The 14,520-nt window shown below is 35.7% G+C and overlaps 1 long non-coding RNA gene across 1 annotated transcript; it reads left to right on the top strand.

Annotated features, from left to right (window-relative positions):
- The first annotated feature begins 8,718 nt into the window (after positions 1-8,718).
- Positions 8,719-11,909, top strand: LOC121052745. The gene is made up of 4 exons (XR_005810095.1): positions 8,719-9,053; positions 10,151-10,228; positions 10,730-10,841; positions 11,640-11,909. It is a non-coding gene; the product is annotated as an uncharacterized LOC121052745 (long non-coding RNA).
- The last annotated feature ends 2,611 nt before the right edge of the window (positions 11,910-14,520 follow it).

Raw genomic sequence — 14,520 nt, 5'->3', positions numbered from 1 at the left:
CAAAACCTCCATCTCCACCATTTCAGTTCCTAACTACATTCCTACTCATAACATCTCACATATACCAAGCATCATCATCATCTCAAGTCTTGAAGAAGGAGTTCAAGGAAGAAGCTAGAGCACAAGAGGAGCCACCACATCATCTTCATGATCAACCATTTCATCATCCTTCACTTGTGATCATCTCTAGTCATTTCTAAACTCTATCTTTTGATAGCTTAATGTTTCCATTATGTTGATGCTAGTTTATGTAGATATGTGTGAGTAGTCTATTGTTGGGGCTAGGGTTGAAAGCCCTAGCCAAACTTGTAATGAATTGATGTTTGAATCTTATTTGATGCAATTTCCATGATCATCTTCGCATGCTAATTCAAGAAGTGAATGCTTGTATTTGAATCTAGCTAATTTGAATACTTTGCATTTGTCATTACATGAAAATGTTTAGAGAGTAGCTAGTTTTAAACATTAATAGCATGATAGCACACTAGGTGTGTATGTGAGGGTAGTGAGTTAAAATCACCTAGACCTAGGATTGGTTTGCTTGCTTGATTATCTAAACTCAAACCTTTATGCATCTAAGAGCAAGGAATTGATACTTATCCGGTAATATAACTTGTTCTTGGATAGTTAGTTTCGCACTTATCCGGTGGGAATTGAAAAAATCAAAGGAGTTTAGGCCTTAGTAGTTTTATCCGGATGCTGAGAGGGTAATTGGATACTTGGGATTGCATTACTTAGAGTTTGAACATCAATGCATGGAAGGAAGGCTATGGTAAATAACCTAAATCTCTAACTTCCATCCATTCTATCACATGTAGTTTAGCATTGCTTACTTTACATTTCAAATTCTTATCTTGTGTTAATTTGAATTGAAACCATCTCCAAAGCCAAAATCAAACCACTACACCATCTTGCATATATTCACCATGAACTTTGGTTCACTTATGAGCCCTTGTTTGTGATTTGTTCATTTGCATATTTATCTAGCACCCTTTAGGTTTTCCTTAGCTAGAGTGGGTTTTCCAATTCTTTGGGTACGATATCCCCTACTCATAATCTCTACACTATAACTTGGCCTTTATACTTGAGGGTGGCTATTTGGCTAACAATAAGCTCAAACTCTATGGACCGTAGTACCAAAAGCTACTTGCCCCGATCCAAAAAACTATGGTCACCCACACCTTTTCTTTTTAAGGGTGTTTCCCTTGCACTTTTTTTGTTGCGTCTTTTTCTCTTTTGTCTAAATTTTACATTTTTGTTGAAGGATATTCAATTTATGTGTGCCTAACCAAACTAGGATTACTTTCTATTATTGTAATAGGAGAGAATATTCTAAAGTCCTAGTTCTAATTAGAATAGGATTCTTTGTACTCAAAGATTATGTACTTGTATCCTCTATATATAGAGGCTCCTATTATCAATGAAAGTTACAACAATTTCTCTCTACAATCTTCTTTCAAATCTCTTATTCTAAAACACGTTATCAGCACGAGCCCTAACCCTGAATCAGAAGGAAAAAACTCTTTTCTTCTCTCTTCTTGTCGTGAAAATCTAGAACCCTACCCTAGGATCACCTCATGCGCGCCACCATCTCCACACATGGTTTTGGGAAGAAAATCACAAGACTACGAGGAAAAGAAGAACAAGAAAATCAAGCATCAAAAAAGCACCAAGTAAGTTTTAAATTAAAGTTCCTGTTTTCTGTCTTTAATATTCTTTCTTTTTCTTCGGGGACTTGCAACCTCCCTTCTTCTATATCCCACCTTTCTATAACGTGGGTTCGATTCTATAAAAGAGGAATCGTGGGGATTCACGCTATACGAACTAACAGCGTTCATAGACTTCATACTAAGAGCGTCTGTAAGCATTGATTTATATGAACTAAGAGCGTCCATAAGTATTGATTTGACCATACAAACATCATTGTTTCAGTCTAATCCAAATTTTTTGGAAATCGATTTCTTGGTAGCATTAAGGCTAGGAAATCTTAATATATATATCAGTTTTCGTGGAAGCATTTACTCTGAAACTAATCCGTTCTTGTTTCTCCTTTTCAGGATGTCAAACTTGAACTAGCTCGATTTTACTCCATTGAATATGCAAGCCTCAAGATGGCTACCATGAGCACCGTTCAATGGCTAGAAAAAGTCGCCATGGACGATATGATCCATATGATCAACATGCTCAAGAAGGTAATCGCCAAAATTGGCGAATACATGACCAAATGAGTCATGACGTTGAGGGTATAAGTGTTGAGACTAATTTTGACTATATTTTTTGTGCATTTCTCTCTACATTTTGCTTAGTTATTTTCTTAACAATGTCATTTCTAACTTCTTTTGTGTTTTTAGGTAGTTTTGAGTCTGGAAATGGAAGGCAAGGAGTTATATGCGCAAAAATGAGAAGAAATGGAGAAATGAAGTTTTCTCAGTCCTATCAGGAAAAGGAATCTCATTCGAAGTAGAAATCCTAACTCCACTAGGAGTGAGCTCAGAAAAATGATGTTCGGAAATGAAGAATTGACAGAGTCCCAGTTGGACTAGGAGCTCTGATGCTGCTAGGAGACCTGGTGAGACTAGGAGATGCTGTGTCTTGAAGATGACTCGAGATAGTTCAAAAATGTTCTAGAATAAATAAGGAAATTTTGGCAATCATGTGATGGACTTTCGAATTGGATCATTTGGGAAAGTTTGGCCTGAAGTTTGAAGCATGTGACTTGCACATGAGTCTCTAGAATCATCTATGACCTCTTGAGGAGTCCATGGCCCATTAATATTGTTTTTTTGTCATGACATATAGAGGAAATATTCAAGGATTTTCGGCAAAGACCAAATTGGGATAGTTTTGGATTTCTATGAAATTTTGGAGCAGAAAATAAAGGAATAAATATTAAATTCAGATTCCTGATTCCATTTTATATACTTGGAGGCCGAAATAAGGTCTATGTGCATGGAAGAATTCGGCAAAATATAAGGTGACTTGCTCTCCAATTCTCATGGAATATTTTCATTAGCCGGATGATGACACAAGTAGATTTCAATCTTGATACCCTGACCCTTGCCATTCACTATATAAAGGAGGTTTGTGAAGCCATTCTACACACCACAAAATTCAGAATCAAAAGCAACAAACACTTCCCCTTCTCTTCCAAGTTTCGGCAATCATTCAAGAATTTCAAGTTCAAGGCCGTGAAGCATCCTCCTCTCCATCCAAGCATCCTTGCCGTGATCCTCATCCATTCCACCTCTATTTGAAGCTTCTTGCGTCCTTAAAGATAAAAAAGTGTAACCATGAATACCATACTTTGTTTTCGGTTTTTGAACTTTGAAAAATGATTTTGGGTTTCTAATAAATTGCGATTTTGTTCCATGTTCTTGGATTGTATGTTGCAATTTCTTGTGATGATGAAGCGTTGATTCTAGATATGTAGCTTTCGAATACTATGAAGCATGTTTTAGGTTTTAGGTTTTTAAATTGAAAATTGCCATTTCTTGTATGTTGAGCATGATTGTTAATTTCGAGCTTCAATCCCATCTTTTATGTGTTAGTTGATCTTTGGATGCATACTTAGGTTGATGAACATGTAATTGAATCCATATTAAAGTGCTAGTGTTCTAGGCTTTAATAACTTAAGTGGAAAACCTATAATTACTTAGGTAAATTAACAATGAGCTTGTGTTATTGGCTTGAATTGATCAAACTTCCATTATGTTTAATGTGTTAAAAGTGTTTTTGTTAGTGATTAGTTACCACTAGTAATTGCATGCTTAATAGGGCTATGGTGCGTTCATTTAGTTAATTTAATTAAGGGAAGTAAAAAGAACTTTGTATGTGTTCATCTTTGTTCTTGATTGATTCTATGCTATAACATATTTTGATTCGTGATTTGATGTTTGAAACCTTGCCAACCTATTGATAGTAATTAACTATGTCTAATTTCGTTCCATCGATTTATCTCTACTTGATTCTGTGTTTTGATGTGTCACATGTATATATTTAATTAGTTGTTAAATTAGAAAATAAATCATAAATCCCTTCCTATGTGTAAATCATAAAAATGTATATATTTATTCTTTGATTTGTTTTTCTAACGTTTTATTTTTCAGGAATTAATAAGGCCCTAATCCCCGGTTGAGAACGATACCCTACTTACTTTTTCTACATTGATAGGGTTTTAAATTGAGTACTAACTTTGTGCATGTCAATAAGGGTTGGACACCATGATGCCGCTTTTGGCCATGGTGATGCTATTCCAATGCCATTGGTCCTAGGGACTATATGTATCATGTCAACACACCGCAATCAAGAGAGCATCTTCTTCATGGTATTTTATGGAGTACCTGATCAATGGTGTTCAAGATATCGAGTTATGGAAGACGTTAAATCTGACGATGAAGATAAAATGCCGCAGATTTTTCATAGTCTTTTATTTTCCAAGAATTATGTAATGGCAATTATGTCTTAAATCAATAAATGACAATTGTCTTAACTCTTTCTCACTAGGCTCACGCAATTAAGTATGATGTCTAGGAAACTAGTTGAGATTAGTGGTATTTAAGCGAGCTTTGCTCCACCAACATCTCTTCCTACTTTCCTGGTCATGTTTAATTGGAGTTATCGAAAGGATTGAGTAATTACTATTTGTCTACATTTGATTTTATTAGTTTGGATTAGATTTTGGTCAAGAAACTTTGATGCAATCATTGGCTATTATTAATAAAGTATCGATTATTCTATTTCATGTCTTGGACATGTCTTAAAACTTTATTATTTCAAAGAAATAAAAGCCAATGGTTTTCATGTGGAAACACTACAGCAAAGACATTAATTCACAACACTTTTTGCACAACAAAAAGAAAAAAGTGTTGTGTGATGAAGGAAAGTGAATCACACAACATGTTTACTAAACTCACGTTATAGAAGGTGGTTAAAATTCTGAAGTTTTTGTTTAGAAGGTCATTGCACAATGGTTACAAGAATAATCTATTGTGTGAATCATAAAAAAAAAAATAGCGGCAGATTTCCCTCCTAGATCGAGTCAAATTTGGCTCCAAATTGGTACTACATACTACAACAGTATAGTTATATCTGTTGTATGAGAGTAGCATGCAAAACATGATATAACGATTTTTTTTTACTTTTTATTGTGTGATAAGAGAGAAATATTTGGATCTGCCTACATTTGGGCCAAAATGGTACTCAAGCCCCCCCAAAACCTACAAGTTTTGATTGAGATAGAGCACCAAATTGATGATCCCACAACCAAATGAGTTATTTCCATTGTGTAAATTAGCATTGCCTAACATGTTACTTTGGTTGAATATTATAGAGAGAACTTTTCCCTCTTTGGAACCTTAGCTCAGGTTTAATTTGTTCAAAATCAAACAACCAAACTTAGTCTTTCTGTTGTCTGATTCAGAAAGCAAAAATTAAAAGCCCACCTTCGACAACTTAATTAGCTAGCTAGCTAGGTCTATTGGATTTGCTGTCTCCCCATCAACACTTTGTCAAAACAGCCATTTCCTGAACTCGTCGAGTAGCTCTCTTCTCAACATCATCAAAAACCATCAATCTCTCATCAAAACACCACGGGTCTCTCATGAAAACACCATCTGTCATCAAAACACATCTCGATTAGGGCTCAACTGTACTCATCCATCACTACACTCGTCTGTCTCTCAGAAGACAACCGATTTCCTCTCTCATCTCCCCTCACCTACAAACCAAAAAGGAAGAAGCTCAGAGTTTTGATTATAAGCAACATCACCATGAAGGTTATTCCCACAAAAAAAATAATTAAAAAAAATAATAATAATTTCGTGTTTTGAAGCATCACCTCAACCAAAACAGTGCGGCTTGAAGTTTAATTAACAGAAGCACTGACCTTGTTGTTCTTGCGCAGCCCACTTGAAACCACTGAGCAGATCTCTCTCTCTCTTTCTCTTTTCTCTCTGTCACTCCCTATTAATGGTGCTCCGACCACGAACCCATCTCTACTGAGCAATTTGACAGCAGCTCCTATCAGACTTAACCTCCACCGTGATCTATCGAAGCTTGTGGGTTTAGGTAAGATTCCAATTCCACCACTCATTTCATTTCATTTTTGAAAATATTGAATATGGGTCATCTAAATTCGTGTAATTCATGCTTATTTTCATTAGTTATGTGATTGTATGGAATTAAGAAAGCAAAAACAAGCATGCCCACAAAGAAAAAAAATGACGTAGTTACTGTGATTGTGTGAGTGGTTTCCCACAAATTTTCCTTTTCTAGATTTGATCTGTTCACCCCATTCTACCATGTTTGGATTTCTTGATTTTGATTTGAGGGTTTTTTGTGGATTTTTTTTTTCAAAGGAAAAGAGTGTTGCTTTAGGAAATTGGATAACTAATTTGGTTTTTGGAGATAAGGTTTTTGACATAAGTAAATTGGTCAAGTAATGTCGTAACAAATAGCAATTCTGTTTGATTAGAGTCTATGGAACAAAATAGTATTTGATTGGTTCAGACTTACAATTTATAATGTCTAAATTGATGGTGAGTTGATGGTGTTAGTGTTAGGAAGAAGAGTTGATCTTTTCATGATATTGTTAGACCCCAGAAAGTGAATTTAGTTTAGGCTTGGCAGATTCAGTGTTCTTTATGCCTTTGACTTGATTGAAGATGTATATTCTGTGCAGTAAATTGATTGTAAATTCATGGAAAAAATAGAGGCTTTGGTTTGTGTTTCTTCAAACAGCATTTAAAAGATTCAATTTTTCTGTACAAGTTTTTTGTGGGTGTAATGAGACTGTTTTGATTAAGGTGCTTAAATTTCCTTTTTATTAGTATTATTATTATTATTTTTTTATTTCAAGGGACTATGTTTCAATTAAGTTGGTCTGTTTACTTATCAAGGAAAGGATCGATCAAGGTAATGCTTGAAACTCGGAGTTCTATATCTATTGTGATATCTTTTAGGAAGCATGTTAGACCTTTAATAGAGTATTTGTCTATCTTGGCAGACTTTGTCCTGTAGTAATCTTTGCTTCAATTTTAAGGCTTCCAATAGGTTTGTGATTTTTTGCTCTGTCTCTGCTCATTTAAGATTCTTAAAAGAGAACTAAATTTCTTCTCTTTCTCTCTCTTTTTTGTTTTTCTTGCTTCGTACTTTTGGAATTCCATTGTTGACATTTCATATTTGTTCACCTTTACCACCGTCCTGCTGCATTTGAAATTGATGCCTGTTGCTGCATGTTTTTGAATGTTTCATCTTTGGCTATGTAAACTCACTTGATTAGGCTTCTGAGAATTGTTTCATGTTCTGAATACATCTAGAAGCATTCATTTAGTTGTGTTGTGTGAATTTGAGGAAAATTTGGATTTGATTATTTTATATAGTGGGTCTGAAACAACCCAATTTTCAATTTTTACTGAATTGGGGTTTTCAAAAAGAGTTTTTTTTTTTTTTTTTTCATACTCTATTGTTTCATGATTATGTTTTTTTGTTGTTACATAATGAACTGAGTTTTGCTAATGGCTTCAGCATCTACGTGATTTGGTTTGTTGTGTATTCAATAGTTATCATTTAGTTTATAGATAGTACCATGTTGTTGGATCATAATTCATATACATATTTGTGCCCTAAAACATGGAAATTACTTGTTCTAAAGTTCAATTTAATGTTGACTAATCCAATTCCATTATTCTCCTAATCTTGTACTTTTACTTAACGTTTGTGTTTATTTTTATATATTTATTTTCCTTATCATTCTAGGAAATTATGGAGAAGCATGGAAATGCACTAAAAAGTCAACCTTAGCACATTTTTATACTCCGGCTAGGAGAAAGCAAGCTAGACAAGAATGAAGGGGCGGAAACTTGATCAAACGAACTCCAAATGAGTTTAAACTTTCTAGATCCATTCTAGACATCCTAAGGATCATTTCTTATGAAGAGTTCAAGAGTTATTTTAGAGTGTAAGGCCTTCAAAAGATCGGTCTAAGTTTCTGAAGAAAAGATGAAAAACCGGCAAAACCGGACCTGTACAGATTCCGGTAGCATTTGAGGTCAAACCACGATGAACTAAACTCTAAAATTTTACTAGGATGATCTACACTTATCAAGGAACATTTGGTATGAAGAAGTCAAAGGCAAATTCTGAAGTCTCAGTGGAGATTCAATTGAAGGAAGCTTCATAAGCAAAAAACAAAGTCAAAACATGGCAGTTTGGCCTAGAATCTTCTTTGGCCGGATTTCTTGTGCATTTTTGGAAGGTTTATGATGCTGAAATTATCAAGGAGATCCCTAGAAGAATCCTACAAGACTATGGCAAGATTAATCCATCATTTTATCTTGTGGATAATAGGCATCCCTTGCACACTTTCTCTCCCATGCTTGTCACCTTGACTTTGGTGAGCCATAACCACTCCAACACTCTTCATTTTCATGTTTCTCATGGACAACAAAGAGAGCAGCTGCTCCTGTCATCTCCTTTAACCATATTTTTCTACTCTACACTCTAATAGCTCATCATTACTTCCCTCTTTTCACTCCATCTCTTCCATACTCTTTTCCCTTGTTTTTAGGATCTATTACCACTCTCATACTCCACCTCAATGCTTCTTACAATGCTTAAGCTGCTCCCTTTTGCTTCCCTTCATCATTTTACTCCTCTCTCTCTTCTCTATATAAGCATCACTTCATCACACTCTTAAGGCATCACCAATTCCACCCCATTACATCTTTTTTCTCTCTATCTCCACAACAAAACCTCAATCTCCACCTCCCAAAATCCAAACTCATAATATTTATCTCCCCTTACTACTCCATCTCCTCCATCACCACCACCACAACTACCATCTTCCACCACCATAAAATCTATCACCACCACCATAAACTCCATCACTACCACTCAAAATTAGCGAAAGAAGCATCATATCTTCATCACCATTCCATTCATCATCAACATCAACAAGTTTATAATCCATTCATTCCACCATCAAGGAGAATCTAAGGGCATTGAAGGAGGAAAATCATGGAGGAGCTAGTCATCAATTTGTCAAGCTTCAACTAGTTAATTCTTTCATTAACTCTTTAATTTATTTTGATGTATATTATAAATTTGATGTTAATTTGTATAATTATGAGTGAGTAGTTACTTTTTTGGGGCTAGGGTTGAAAGCCCTAGCCAATCTTGTATGGATTGATGCTATAATATGATGTGATTCAATTTTCTTTAACATGTCTGCATGCTAGTTCAAGAGTTGAATGCATATGCTTAGACCTTACCACTTTGAGTATGTGTGTTTGCCATATCATGATATAATGTTTAGAGATTGGTAACTTTTGAATGTTAAAGCATGAAAGCACACTAGGTGCGCATGTAGGGGTTGTGAATTATAATCACTTAGAGATAAGCTTGGTTGGTTTGCATGATTTCTTCATCTCCAAACTTTATGCACTAAGGTAATGCACTAGATACCTAACCGGATTGAAATGTATGACTTAAGTAGTTAAGTACTACACCCGAGATGGGTTGCTTGATATCACAAAAGGAGCATGTCCTTGTCATATCTGAGAGGGATGCAAGGAGAGAAATTGTTTAACTAATTTAGCATCATGCATATAGAAATGCGTCAATACTTGCAAGGGAGGTTAGTGGTAGACAATCTAAATCCTAACTTTCATCCATTTGATCACTAGTTTAGTTTAGAGTAATTTAGTTTACATTTGAGCATCTAGTTGTTTTTAATTCAAAACTATCTTCAAAAACCAAAATCAAATCACTACTCCATCTTGCACATACTTACCATGAGCCTAGATTTCCTTGTGAATTTAGGTTTGTGATTATACATTTGCATATTCTAGCTCTCCTTAGGTTCACACCTTAGCTAGTGAAAGAAATCCAATCCTCGCGGGTTCGACGACTTTTCTTAAATCCCTATACTATTACTTGTATCCCTTATGCTTGAGAAAACTGTTCCAACTTAACAGGTCTATGGTAAGGTGGAATAGAGATTATGTAACTCACACACACACATATATATTATTTATTAGACCTTGAATATAATGACGTTGGTGGTTGTGTGCATGTGATTTCCCAATCATTTCCATTTTGTCACCATAACTTGTTTTATATGCTTCCTTTTTTCTTTTTTTTTAAATTTCAGAGTGAGGGAACTATGAATAATTGACAAGTTCCACTTGGCACAATACCATTGGCAACAATTGACAAGTTCAACAAAATTGTAAGTTAATATTGTATATCTATGTACACTGAACTATGTTCTAGAGGATATATCATTCGGTGGTCCGGTCTCAAATGTATTTGTAATGAGTTATGCATGAATCTGACAGTGGCAAGGTATAGAAAATAACTATTTGATGATATAAAGTTTTGATGTTTATTATTGTATCTTCAGGAAGGAAGCTGAATTTTTGATAGTATAAGAAAGCAAAATCAAAGTCCTCATTCAAACAAACTATGACTTACCAACACTACTAATATTTAGAATTGCCAGCATTTAACAAAACATGTTCTACAAGCTTCGAAAGCAAGCGATTCTAGTCTTGATTCAAGAATGCCAATAGGTTTGGAAAAAACTATGGCCTTTGAGTAGTAAGCTTGCATTTAGCGCTGGTGGTTTTATTGAACAAATTTCATTTGGGCCTTGTCTAGTCGTGCATTATGGAAGCTAAGACTTGTTGAGGTTTGGTTTAAATCTGATGACCTTGTTTATTATTCTCAGCAGCCCCACAATTAAGGCATATCCGGCGAAGTTGGAAGAAGCGATAGAGTGAGTTTGATTGGTGCAGTGAGCTTCACTGGTATTGTTGGTATTCATTGCTGGAGCTAGATTGGTGAGTATTATGAGCTTGATTGTTGAATTTGTCAACTGCTATTAAATTTGTTTTGAAGCTTTAACTTGTTGAAATCTTTTGTGCTATGCTTCATATATCATGGTATCATTGGATTTGTTTAGGTGAAATGTGTAGCACTGGTTTGGTTCATATATACTACATCTGCAGTTGATGTTCTTATTGGAGAATTGTTTGGATGCTGTTTTATCATAGCATTTCCCAATGGAGAATATGATCTATGTTTGTTAATGGACCTACTTTTTTTTTTTTTTTTGGATTTGCTTAGCCTAAATGTATATCGATATGTTTTTCTTTATATATTGTGATATACTATTCTGTCTTGTTATTGGAGTTTCTTACCCTAAATGCATATTGTATTTGTTTTTCTTTATATATTATGCTATTCTGTTTTATCCTTGTTATTGAATTTGCTTAGCCTGAATATATGTCGATTTTTTTATCATTGCCTGATATTGGAGCATGTATATATGTAAATAAATTGCTGTTTTTGTTAAGAGTACAAGAGTTTGAATTGGTAGAGTTCATGGAACTTAGTGAATGCATGAAGGATATGTCATTGGGGTTTTGTTGCTCGATGACTTAGTTTTGATTTGTTGTTTTTTGTTTAATGTAGATGGATAGGTCATGGATGCTTACTGATAGGAGGTCCTATGAATATAAGTTAGGGGTGGGAGAATTTTGTGAGTTTGATTTGGGAAATGTTAGATTGTTATTATATCCATACCTCATTCACTAAAATGATTAACTAATCCTTTTGATATAATAAACTGATTTCAGTGGGAGAGGAGAGGCAACAGCCAATACACCCAAGCAGATATTGATCAAGTGCGAAATGAGTTGGGGAAGTTTGTTGTCAACACATGTGCATGAGTCATGAAGTAGCACGCATGTTGTTGGTACATTTTCTATAAGGAAAGCATCTTTTTTGTGCTTCTTTGCTGGTACATTGTCATGCATCATGTGTGGCATATTTTGGAACAATATATATGTGTATAAGCTTTTTGATATCCCAAGTAGATGGGTATGCACTAGAATGCTTTTCTTGTTTAAAATGTTGGCTTCAATGATTGAGAAATGCACCCCTTTTGCTTTTGAAGTTTAAAGTATTGGTTAGATTAATCATTTGATGGTTTGCAATGTTTGTATTTGATAAAGTACTGTTCATTTGGTAAATAGACCAAATGAATGCACAATCTAATTTAGGAATGGGATGTTCAAATGATCACACAACAGATTAGATATAATGACAACTGCCTGTTGTCTGAATGGCCAAAAATGGGACAAAAACGCATTCCAACCAATCATATCACACATCGGTTTTTAACAAATCAGTGTCATCTAATTTATACTCAGGCAACATAATTAATTGAACTCTGTTGTCCTAAAAGTTAATCACACAATAAAACCAATTAAACTCTATTGTCCCAAAAGTTAATCATACAACAGATATAGTCCAAGAACTGGAGTTTGAAGATCAATCAGATAACGGACAAAATAAAAATATGTTGTCTGACAAGCTTAACATACAACAGCTTGAAAACTGGCACTGTTGTCTGAAGACAACGCCTCAACTGCTGTGTATTTCTTAGATAACTGTGTTCCACCATTGTCTGAATTTTCAACAGACAACAGCTCGGTCTATAACAATGGCCCTCCAAATTACACAACAGTTTTGTCCCATTGTCTGTTAAGGTTTTTGGTGTAGTGAAAACATATAGTGAGAATAGACATAAGTTCCTTTGCATTACCTCTAATGACTACGGATGAAAACGAGTATTAGAGAAGCTTATGTGTCACTCTAGTAGGTTATATGTAACCACTATTTGAGTAATTAAGGCCAATGATGTCATAAGAGATGGCCTTTGAGATACCGACACATATAGGCTTTGGCATGACCATTTGGGACGCCCAGGTTGTGACATGATGATCCGTATGTTAAAGACTTCACATAAACATCCATTCTTCAGAACGAAGAGAAGTAAGAATCAAAAATTGATTCGAGGAGAAGCATGGCAAGCCCATGCGCCCCACGGCGCTGCCACCATGCTAGACTGGCCACCAATGACAGGCACTGCCTACCCCCTGCTGTCATCACTTGGGTTTGACACCAAGAACCCTAATTTAACTCCTCTCTCTACTTCTCAAAGTCAATTGTGACATTGTGGCTCAACCAAAATCTTCACTGATTGATTATAAGGCCCATCTTTTAATCTGTAAAGCCTAAAGAGTAGGATCGAGACCATCCTATGCAAAGGACACTAAGAAATTATTCCATTCTTACATAGAATCCAAGGAGATTATGTGGACCACTTCAACCAACTTACGGACTGTTTAGATGCTTTATGGTGTGTTGGTTGACACATAGACATGCCGGTCATTTGTCGCTCTACCGTCCACACGTAATGCTGCTTATGATAAACTCCTCTCCTAAATCATATGGCTACGGGCTCACTACCTGAATCATCCCATTCAGTCAATTTGACTTGATAATGCTAGAGAGTTTACATAAAAAAAAATTCGCTAATTATTGCATATCATTGGGGATTGATATTAGGCATCATATTTTCATACACACCCAAATGGTATCGCAGAAAAGCCACCATTAAACGACTACGATGGTAGTCCGGACATTGGTGATGCGCAACAACATTTCCGCTTGGGGTTATGCAATATCGCATGCAGTTATGCTAATTTATTCTACGACCCATCGCCACTCAACTTTTATTTGCATTACAACTAGTGACTGGGTGCGAGTCTAATATCTCGTACTTTCACATATTTGAGTGCGTGGTTTATATGCCAATCGCGCCACCACAGCGCATCAAAATGGGTCATTGCGACGAATGCATATACATATATATATATATATATATATATATTTGTGTTGGATATACACCTCTAGCTATAAGTCTGCTATATAGAACCCTTGACAGGCGATCTCTTTACCGCTAGAATTGCGGATTGTCACTTTGATTAGATAGTCTTTCCGTTGTTAGGGGGAGACAAGAACAAGAATGTTCAACAAAAACGACGGGAATTGTCGTGGTCTGCCCCCACTTTGTCTCATCTTGATCCCCGAACTGCACACAAGAAGTGCAGAGAATTCTCGATCTTCAGAATGTAGCAAATTCGATGCCTGACGCGTTTTCTAATATCGCTAAAGTGACGAGATCACATATACCTGCTGCAAACGTGCCTGCAAGGATTGTTGTCTCCTCAAGAGGACATGGCATCAGCCAAAGGAGTTTGGCACGGCGCCGCCGCCATGAATTTGTAGCATGGTGACGCCACAAGGTGGCATGACTAGCGTCACAGGCTGTGGGTTCAGCTAGAGATGTCACACCCCTGATTTTACACACATGAAAATCGATATATATAACCCCATAATTATATATGCGTGAACGTCCAGTCATCAATACAAAATACCTGAAATCTTTTTCCCTTAAACTTACACACATATTGATGTCCTGAACCCTCAAAGTTAATATACACTCGCATCCAAAGAGTTATATATTACACAAGCTTACGAATTAAATTGTCAACAACAAAATAAAACGTAAAGGCTACTCAGAGTAACTATACAACGGAAGTCCTTATCAAAAGTAAAGTCACAAAGGTGGCTTCCTACTGTAAAGCTGCTAGCTCGCTGCCTCAACCT

Source organism: Rosa chinensis, chromosome 4 (genome assembly GCF_002994745.2).
Source record: "Rosa chinensis cultivar Old Blush chromosome 4, RchiOBHm-V2, whole genome shotgun sequence".
Taxonomy (NCBI): Eukaryota; Viridiplantae; Streptophyta; class Magnoliopsida; order Rosales; family Rosaceae; genus Rosa; species Rosa chinensis.
This window is presented reverse-complemented; position numbering and strand designations above follow the sequence as displayed.